At 43.6% G+C, this 9460-nt stretch overlaps 1 non-coding gene across 1 annotated transcript; it reads right to left on the bottom strand.

Annotated features, from left to right (window-relative positions):
- Positions 1–8801: 8801 nt before the first annotated feature.
- Positions 8802–8908, bottom strand: LOC122070168. The gene has a single exon (XR_006137684.1). It is a non-coding gene; the product is annotated as a small nucleolar RNA R71 (small nucleolar RNA).
- Positions 8909–9460: the final 552 nt, after the last annotated feature.

Genomic DNA, 9460 nt, shown 5'->3' with positions numbered 1-9460 from the left:
TATTAGTCTTGAAGATTTTATACTATTAGCACCTTAGCAGTTATTCAATTTTTATCACAGAGTAGATTAGATTCTATTTTGAAGTAATGTATTTTGTCTCAAGTGCATACCACACATCAATATACTATGAAGCTTCTCTCAAATATCTGACCCTTCAAAAATTGAGTACAGCTCGGTAGCATCTAAGACCGAGCTCCAGCTCGGCACCACAAGACCAGACCCTAGTCTGGCGACTCAAAGACCTTAACCAATAAGGCACAAAGACCAAGCCCCAGCTCGGCAGCATCTAAGACCGAGCTCCAGCTCGGCACCACAAGACCAGACCCTAGTCTGGCGACTCAAAGACCTTAACCAATAAGGCACAAAGATCAGGCCCCAGCTTGGCAGCAACTAAGACCGAGCTCAAGATCGGCACCACAAGACTAGACCCTAGTTTGGCACATCAAGCCCTTACGCACTAAGGCATTCATACCCGAGGATGGCTCGACACCTCAAGACCTTACGTAATGCAAAAGACCTTAATGCAAGGCACATCAAAAGATTGAGCCCAAGCTCGGCACCCCTATGGCTAATCCAAGGCTTAGCGCCTCATGAGTTCATAAGCTAGATATGGAAGATCGATTCCGAGCTCGGCTAGGGAACTGGGCCACACTCAGACAGCTGTACTTGTCCTTATTCTTCCAACAAGTTACTCATTTCGGTCCGCGCCCAAAGCACAAGAAAATAAAGAAAGAAGCACAAGAATACTGAGAGATGAAGACATCAGAATAAATTTTTCATTGACCAAAAATGGGGAAAAAGCCCTCAAAGTACATCACTACCAAGGAGACATCTACATAAGTATAAATATATATAAAGCTAAACTCGGGGGGCTGATCCACGGGCCTAACTCTTCACTTGGCTATCCATCGAGTCAGAAACCTCTTCACTAACGGCGATTGAGCCACTGAGCTGCACCGAAGTAGCAAGGGCGGGAACGTGCTACTTATAGTCTGTCAGATTGTAACCTAACATCTTACTCAGAATGAACCAGATGGTATTGTTCGAGCCAACCTGAAACAAAGCAATGTTGATATCAACCAACTTCTGACAGGCCTAGGGGTTCAGCCATCTCTTCGACATCCAGCTCTGTCCGGTATGGCCTTTCCAGCTTGCTAACCCTAGCCACAGGCTCGTCCTCCTTGCGAGCACCCTGATTCTCGAACAACTCATCTTAGAGAGCATCACTCTCCTTTATCAAGTTGCTGTTGGCATTGAGCGGCTTAGGAACCTCCTATTCTAGCTTTCTAGTTATACACCCGACATCATTGGCATAGACCTCCTCAGATCAGGCCATTTTCTTCTCAACCTCCAGTTAGCCTATGATCTTGTCCGGTAGTCCATGAAGGTACATTGCCTCCTTCACCTTTGAATAAGCAACAACCATGTCCTCGAACCGTTGAAGCAGCCTCGGCTGAGAAAGTGAAGCAGTGCATTTCACATTGAATTAATGCTCTAGTAGATCGATTCGAACTGCTAGAGCGAGGGGCTGGTGATGAGGCAAAATATGTCAACTTCCTCAGCACGATCCTAGCATGTATGCAAGCCTGAACAGAACTAAGATACCCCTCAGCCTCCATCAGGCCGTGCTATCACCTCGGCCTCCATCAGGCCATGCTGCCACCTCGGCCTCCATCAGGCCGTGCTATCACCTCGGCCTTCATCAGGCTGTGCAATCAACTCGGCCTCCATCAGGCCGTGCTGTCACCTCGGCCTCCATCGGGCCATGCTATCACCTCAGCCTCCATCAGGCCATGCTACCACCTCGGCCTCTATCGGGTTGTGCCACCACCTCGGCCTCCATCGGGCTGTGCAGCCACCTTGGCCTCCATCAGGTCGTGCTACCACCTCGACCTCCAACAGGCGTTGCTGCCACCTCGGCCTCCATCAAGCCGTGCTATCACCTCGGCCCGATGTCAACAACAAGGTTTCCAGAGACGTGTTTTCGTCCACCCCTATATTCAAGGAACGTAATACCTATTTAAAAGGACAGGACTCTATCCACTACACGTCATCATAGACGTCACACGGTTGGCCTTTCCAAGATGAGCGGGGAATATTCCCAGAACCACACAGCCACTCCCCTTGAGGACTCCATGCCTACATAGGACTCTTGACAATTGTCTCCCACTCTTCCTCTATCAGCAGCCTATAAATACCAAGGTAAGCCTCCATTATGGGGGATCGATTACTCACTTCTCTTACTAGAAAAGCTCTCTTAAGCATTTGTTGTGGAAAGATCTGACTTAGGCATCAGAGTGTCCCCCGTCGGGTCAGACCGGCTCTCCCCTGTCATCTCTTCTGTGCAGGTCGGCCAAAGCACCAGGAACTGCAAGGAAGATCGTCTAGTTAATTTTTTCCGCATCAATGGCACATCACCGTTGAATCTCCCATGATCGTCGCTAGAAAAATCCATGATCATGCATGCGATACGCACGCTAGCCAGCAGGCCAGCCCACATGTATGCTGCATACACTGGCAAGCAAGCCAGCCCACACAACCTAGCCCGGACGCCCCTGAAAGACCTAGCCCATGCACACACATGGCAACAGCCCCCACCCTGTTTGCTACTACATGTTGCCCATGTGCTTGCTGCTACTACCTGGGCGTATGGTGCCCCTGCCTGCTACTGCCAGCACCCATGCACATGTTGCCCCATGCGTCAGGCACCATGTGCCACACATCCATGCTACCCCATGTGCCATGAGCTGCACACCCAACCCACTACCCATGTGCCAAGTGTCGTACACCCAATGCCACTACCCGCAAACCCATTCCACTGGCCCGATGGGTGAAGAGATTTCCTCTTCACCCACTTAAGACTAAAAACCCATTTTTTGGTTAAGAATTCTCTTGTCCAAAAGCCCCTTTTTACCCATTGGTTTAAAACCCTATTCACCCATTTTAGTCCAAAAACCCCCTTTTACATAGTGGTTAAAGATTTTCCCCCTCCCCAATGGCCCGGAAAACCTATAAATACCCCCCTCCTCCATTGGATTTTACACACCAAATAAACCCACCTCACTCCATAGTAGTGAAGCCCTCTCTCCTCCCCTCCCCCCTTTGATTTTCTTCGGGTATTCGAAGCGATCTTTGTCAAGATTTGAAATCTTGCTCGGATCTTCGAAGTGTTCTTGGGGACTTTGAAGATCTTCAATCCAAGTTTTTAACCCAATCCAGTTTTTGCCAAAATAGTATGTTCTTAGCCTCCCCCTTTTGAGTGTTCTTTATCCTTATCAAAAATAGAAACCCCCCCCTTTGAGGTTTCTTGAGTCTACGAAGAGATCTTTATCAAGATCTGAAGTTCTGCTCGGATCTTCAAAGTGTTCTTCAGGGCTTTGGGGATCTTCAATCTATTTTTAGGTCAATCCATTTCTTTCCAAAAATAGCCATTCACAGTGGAACCCTTGTCCAAGTGCCCCTGGAATCTTTTCTGAAATAGCCATTCCCAGCGAAAGCTCTGCCAGAGTGCCACCTCAGCCTAGCCCTCCCCTAGCCTATCCCTAGCAGAAGATCTACCGAAGTTCCACCTCAGCCTAGCCCTCCCCTAGCCTATCCCCAACGGAAGCTCTAGCAGAGTGTCATTTCATCCTAAGCCCAAAAATAACCTTCCCTAGCCGAAGCTCTGTTAGAAACTAAATCCAAATGTACGCATTCCTAGCTGGAACTCTGTCCGAATATCATCACATCCAACATCTCTCAAGAAAGGAAGTTGGAGGTCAAGACCATCTTCCCTTGAGCTAGGAGAATTCAAAACACAATCCGAGTTGGTACTAATTAGGGGCCCACTCCTCTTGACCCGAAACAGGGGTTAAGTACAGGTATAGTTTTTCAACCGAATTGTCATCATGTAGACTTTATATAGACCTTGTTTTAATGTACATATTTATTTAAATTCAGTCAATGTATATATGTGTGATAACTTAGCCATGCATATGGAGCAAGAATAATTATGGAAGATGTTCATTCTTAAGAATCTAGTAAGACCGGTTGAACCAGGCAGATTTGGTGCCTAATACTTTCCCAAGTCTATAACCTGACACTTATCCTAAATCTTTGGACTAGACCAACTTTCGGGCCCTTTTCTCTGAAATTGGGCCCACCCCAGGGTCCTAGGCCCATAATCCTAGGTGGTGACTAAAAACCCTTTTGTATGATCCCGATCCCCATATTGGACGGTCATCAAACCCCATCTAGAATGATGAAATTTACACTCTTGCGAAATAGGCCTCCACGTATCTCCAAGTGGCGATATGGTGGTGCGGGGCTCGCTGGGTAAGCACACATAACACACCCCTCTCTCACTAAAGAGAGAAAGAGAGGAGAGAGGAAGCAATCGATGTGAGCCCTGTTCTCCCCCCAAAAGGGGAAGAGAGATATCATCATCTTCTGGCCACTACCCTCACAAAGGGATGCTTACTAGAAGGCTTGGGTTTTTGTATTGTGTAAATCCAAAGGGAGGGGGTATTTATAGGGTTCTTAAACCAATGAGGAGAAAGAGAGAATTTTCTTAGCCAATGGGGGGAAAAAGTGGTTTTTCTAAACCAATGGGGAAAAAGTATGGAATTTTAGCCCAGTGAGGTAGGAGGTGATTTTCTTTGACTAATAGGGAAAAAGTAAGTTTTTTGGGCCAATAAGGTAAAAAGATACCTTTTTGGACCAATGGGAGGTTGCGACGTTGGGTATGCTAGCGGGGTAGTCTATAGTGCGCAACTGGGTCGAGAGAAAATCTCCACCCCACAGGTCAATGGAGCACATATTCTGGCCATTGACGGTCACACACGAGGCTAGGTAAGGGTGGCTAGGGTAGTCATGGGTGCACAAGGTAAGCAGGGTTTGCGGGGAGGCTGGCAGGGGTGTACGGCATATGGCGCTCGGGGTAGGCAAAGTTGCGCACAATAGGGGGTGCATGGCACAGGCATGGTATGCACGGCAAGCAAGCAGGAGTGCACAACATGCGTGTGGGGGTGCGTGGTGTGCATGCGGGGGCGCACGGCTTACGTGCGGGGGCACGCGGGGCTGGTTGGTGGGAGTGCACAGCATGATTACGGGGGTGCATGACATGCGTGCGGGGCCACACGGGGTGGGGTGGTGGGGGCATGGGGTGCTGTGCACGGGGCTGGTTGGCTGGCATTCATTGGACCATGCACACGAGGCACGCAGGGCTGCACGTGTGCAAAAATGTGATTTTCCAAGAAAGATTGTGGGAGATCCGACGGTTCGATTTCGACGTATCATATATCATTTTAATCATGATTTATAGTACTATCCATCTGTATGGTCATTCTGACCAGATTCCTTCATATATAAAATGTCATAATTGGGCCCTCTTCCCTCCCACATGGGATTTTCAGGGTTTTGGGTGAGTAGGGGATTTTTCTTTATTTCCTTAATCAATTATCATCTCTGTCGATCAGGAGCAAGAAGTCACATCCAATGTCCTCAATTCATCATAGCCGAAAGGGGGTGACAAAATTGGGTGTCTACAGAATGCCCCTCTTTGGCCAAGGCCTATGCCAACAGCCGAAGGGCAAAGAAAAGAATGACCACATTTTGTTACTCGGAGCATGTACTGCAGTCATTTTTCTCATTAATGATGGAGTTGAAGAATGCAATAGGTAATATCTTTTAACTACTTTAAATTTTGAGACTTACCTGGACTACCGATTTGTAGGACAGAAATTCGCTGCTCTTCCAATCCTACAAAAAAAGTTAGCACTTGATCTTTATCTTTTCCTATGTGTAGATACCCAATTTTGTCACCCTCCTCTGGCTATGATGAAATGTGGGTCTTGGACGTAATTTTTGACTTCTGATCAACAGAGATGATGATTGACTGAGAAAACCTGGAAACGTTCCCCACCTGCCTGAAAACCCTGGAAACCCTACGCGGGAAGGAGAGTCCAATTTTGAATTTTCATATACAAAGGAATCCGGTCAAGATGACCATCGATAAGCACATTTATGTGTGAAATCTAGGGGAGCAAAACATGTATTTTACATATTTAGAATGGAGCTACCTTGGGTTTTACTCTCTTTTTATAGATTTTATATTTTTAAGGCCTTAAGGACTATCGGGTGTTATATCTCCAATTTTACACATAAAGAGGTCCTGTTTCTTTTCATGGTTCCAAAGAGAATGAAATTCTGAGCAAGATGGATATGTTCAATTAAAGGTCAACCATACAAGTGATTATTCTTTTCGGGCCAGAAAAAGAATAATGGATCAGAACTGAACCGAGATGCAGAACTAGCCCGTCTGCAGTTATCCCAGGGGTACAAGGAATATTCTAAATTCCAACAAGGATCAATGAACCACACTCTTAAGTGATTGAAGATTCATTAAACAACTACCTAGCATAGTTGGTGAGTTGTGGTGTGCAAAATCCCTTCCTTATTAGGAGGTCTCAAGTTTGAACATCTTGGCTACCATTTTTTAAAGATTTTTTTTGAAAGAGTTTCTCTCTCCTACTCATCACTTAAAGCAAGGAGGTCGGCCAAGAGGGTTGTGCACAAGTTGAAGGGAAAAAATAGGAAAGAAAAAGAAAAAAAAAAGAAAAGGAAAAGATAAGGGCATGGATGGAATTTCCCATTAAAATAGAATATTGTCCAAATCCAAGCAAGAAAAATCGGCCAAGGGGGGTTTCTGGCGCAAAAAGAGAGAGCAAAATAGAAAAAGGGAGAAAAAATAGGAAAAAAAAGGCAAGAAATATCGTGGGAGATTCTCTCTCCGCACGTTTTCTCTCTTTCTGTCTTCTCTCTTCTCTCTCCTCTCTCCTCCACCTCATCAACAAGATAAAAAAAAAATTTTTTTTTAGAAGCTAAAATCGTTAGCTTGCCTCCCCCATTCTCTATATAATAGAATCAACACAAGGGGAAGAGGCACTTCATTCTTCTTCTAGGATTTTTTTAGTTGCTCTCTCTCTCCCTCTCTCACTCTCTGTAGTTTTAGTTCTTCTTTGTCTTTGCTTTAATCACTTTTGTTATAGCTTTTTTTATTTCAGTTAATGCAAGCACTCTTTTAATTTTAGTCATCATTTTATGTGTATGATTTATGCAATTGAGTTATAATTTTTAAATTATAACTCTAGGCTTAGATCTAGGTGACAAGATCACGAGCCATGGAGCATCTCTTTTTCAAGTTCTATTTTGTTTTCAAGATTTGTTTTCTCCAAGCCTAGAAATTTTCAATTTGGTTCATTCCAGATCTGGTTTTTAGGGTTGGCAGTATCTCAAATCACACAAGCTTTAAAGTTCAAGCATTGATTCAGGTTGGGAGGCTTCTTCAATAGTCTTTTCTCCCCCCTCTCATTCCTTGTTCTGACTACCCTTTCTTTTTTAATTTGGGATTTTAATTTCAGTCATTACATTATTGCTTTACCTTTCCCCCAAGTTTCATGGCTAGTGTATATGTTGGCTTTGCCCCTCCTACCTATAGAACCATCATTTTATTGTTTTTATTTTAATTTCCTCCCTTTCCCTAAAGCCAAGTAGAGTCACCCTTGTAAGAGTGACTCTCTGGTCAAGTAGGGAAGCTTATATTATGATGCATCCCTCAGGCTAAGTAGAGAAACCAACTTGTGAGCCTCTCTCTAGCTTTATCCCCTTTCTTTTACTTTATTTTTATTTCAACATTTTTTCTTTCATTGCTTTTTAATTGCATGGGTTGTTTATTTTTAGTTATTTATTTATTTAATTTTAATTGCGTGGCATGCGTATTTAAATTCTTAGATGACAAATGGTTAGGACGTTATTTTAGATACATATGTTTATGACGATAGTTAGAATTAGATCATCACAACCATCGGTTCACTTTCGCATTATTAAAAGGAGCCAAAAATAAAGTGGCTACTCTCCCTGTGTTCGACCCGTAGCTACACTGATCCATACACTTGCGGTTATATTTTAAATCCTAACAAGTTTTTGGCACCGTTTCTGGGGAGACAGTTCTCTGTTATTTTTTGCTTTCTTTTGGTAAATCAAAGTGCTTTGTTTACTTTTTTTTTTTTTTCTTTTTCTTCTATTGAATTCTTGAGAAGAACAACTTACAATAATAGTTGTATCGGTGGAGGTCGCCAAGCCTCACAGTATGATAAAGAAAGGTTTCACTCTATAGCAGTACCTCAAGAATTGACCTAAGCAACCCCGGATCCCCGCCGGTAAGCTCCCAAAAAGCCAAAAAAAAATAAAAAAAATAAACAAAATAATTAAAAAAAAGTTTTTCTTTCCATTCTTTTGTGCTAGTCTTATACTAGTTGTGGGTAGTTTTCTATTGATTGAGTGTTAGGTGGTTACGTAATACTAAGAATCAGTTAAAAAGTAGAGATCCAACAAGTAATGACCCTATATGTTTGCTCTCTTTAAAACCCTTCAATATGGGAGACCAACAGCAAAACCCTCCACCTAAATCTCTGAAAGATAGGTTCTACCCTTCCAGAGCAGCTCAACCTTCTTGCATAGTTCTACCACAAGCCCAGGGTAATAATTTTGGGCCCAAATCTTAGTACATCACTATATTGCCCCATTTCCATGGGTTGCCCTTTGAGGATGCATACCTATTCCTTAGGGAATTTGAGGAGGTTTGTGATCTGACTAAGGTCCAACAATTCACTGATGATGCTATAAAATTAAAGTTCATAACTTTTGCGCTCAAGGACCAAGCTAAGAAATGGCTCTATGGTCTGTCTACCAATTCCATTACCACATGGGAAGGGTTTACTCTAGTCTTCCTGAAAAAATTCTCTCCTTTGCATAAAACTAATAAACTTAGGAGTGACATTCTTCAATTTAGGCAGAAACCTAGTGAGTCGTTCTCCAAATTTATGGAGAGATTTAATGACCTCCTTCAGGAATTCCCTCACCATGGAATTGATACATGGCAACTTTGTCAAATCATTTATAAGGGTATTAATTACTAGACCAAGCAATTATTAGAGTCTATGTGCCCCAAAGGTTTTACATCTTTTACAAATGAAGGCGATGCTTGGAAATTTTTGTTTGAATTGGCTGAGAAAACTAGAGAATGGGAGTCTACTCAAGAAATTGAGAAGACAAAATAAGGGTTACCTTGTAGAAGGTGTTGTGATCAAAGAGGCTCAACTTGAGATTTTTATCAAAAGACTCAAAGCCATAGTAGTTAAAAGACCTGCCCAACTGATCCAAATAAATCATTCTATGCCTATGAGTAGTTGGTGCCAATCTCCCACGCATGTGATGGAGGAGTTCCCTAATACTTCTCGTGTGAATAGTTTGAATATAGGTCCTAAAAATGTGAATGCCATGTCCCAAAACAACCCTTATAGTCAGACCTACAATCCAAGATGGAGGAACCATCCTAACTTCTCTTGGAATCAAGTCAATAATCAAGTAGGTCCTAATTTTCAACCCTTGAGTCAAGGGCAGTTTGTTCCCCAACAAGCCA

The sequence above is a fragment of the Macadamia integrifolia genome, unplaced genomic scaffold, assembly GCF_013358625.1.
Source record: "Macadamia integrifolia cultivar HAES 741 unplaced genomic scaffold, SCU_Mint_v3 scaffold840, whole genome shotgun sequence".
Classification (NCBI taxonomy): Eukaryota; Viridiplantae; Streptophyta; class Magnoliopsida; order Proteales; family Proteaceae; genus Macadamia; species Macadamia integrifolia.
The sequence above is the reverse complement of the archived record's forward strand: the minus strand, read 5'-3'. Positions and strand labels throughout refer to the sequence as shown.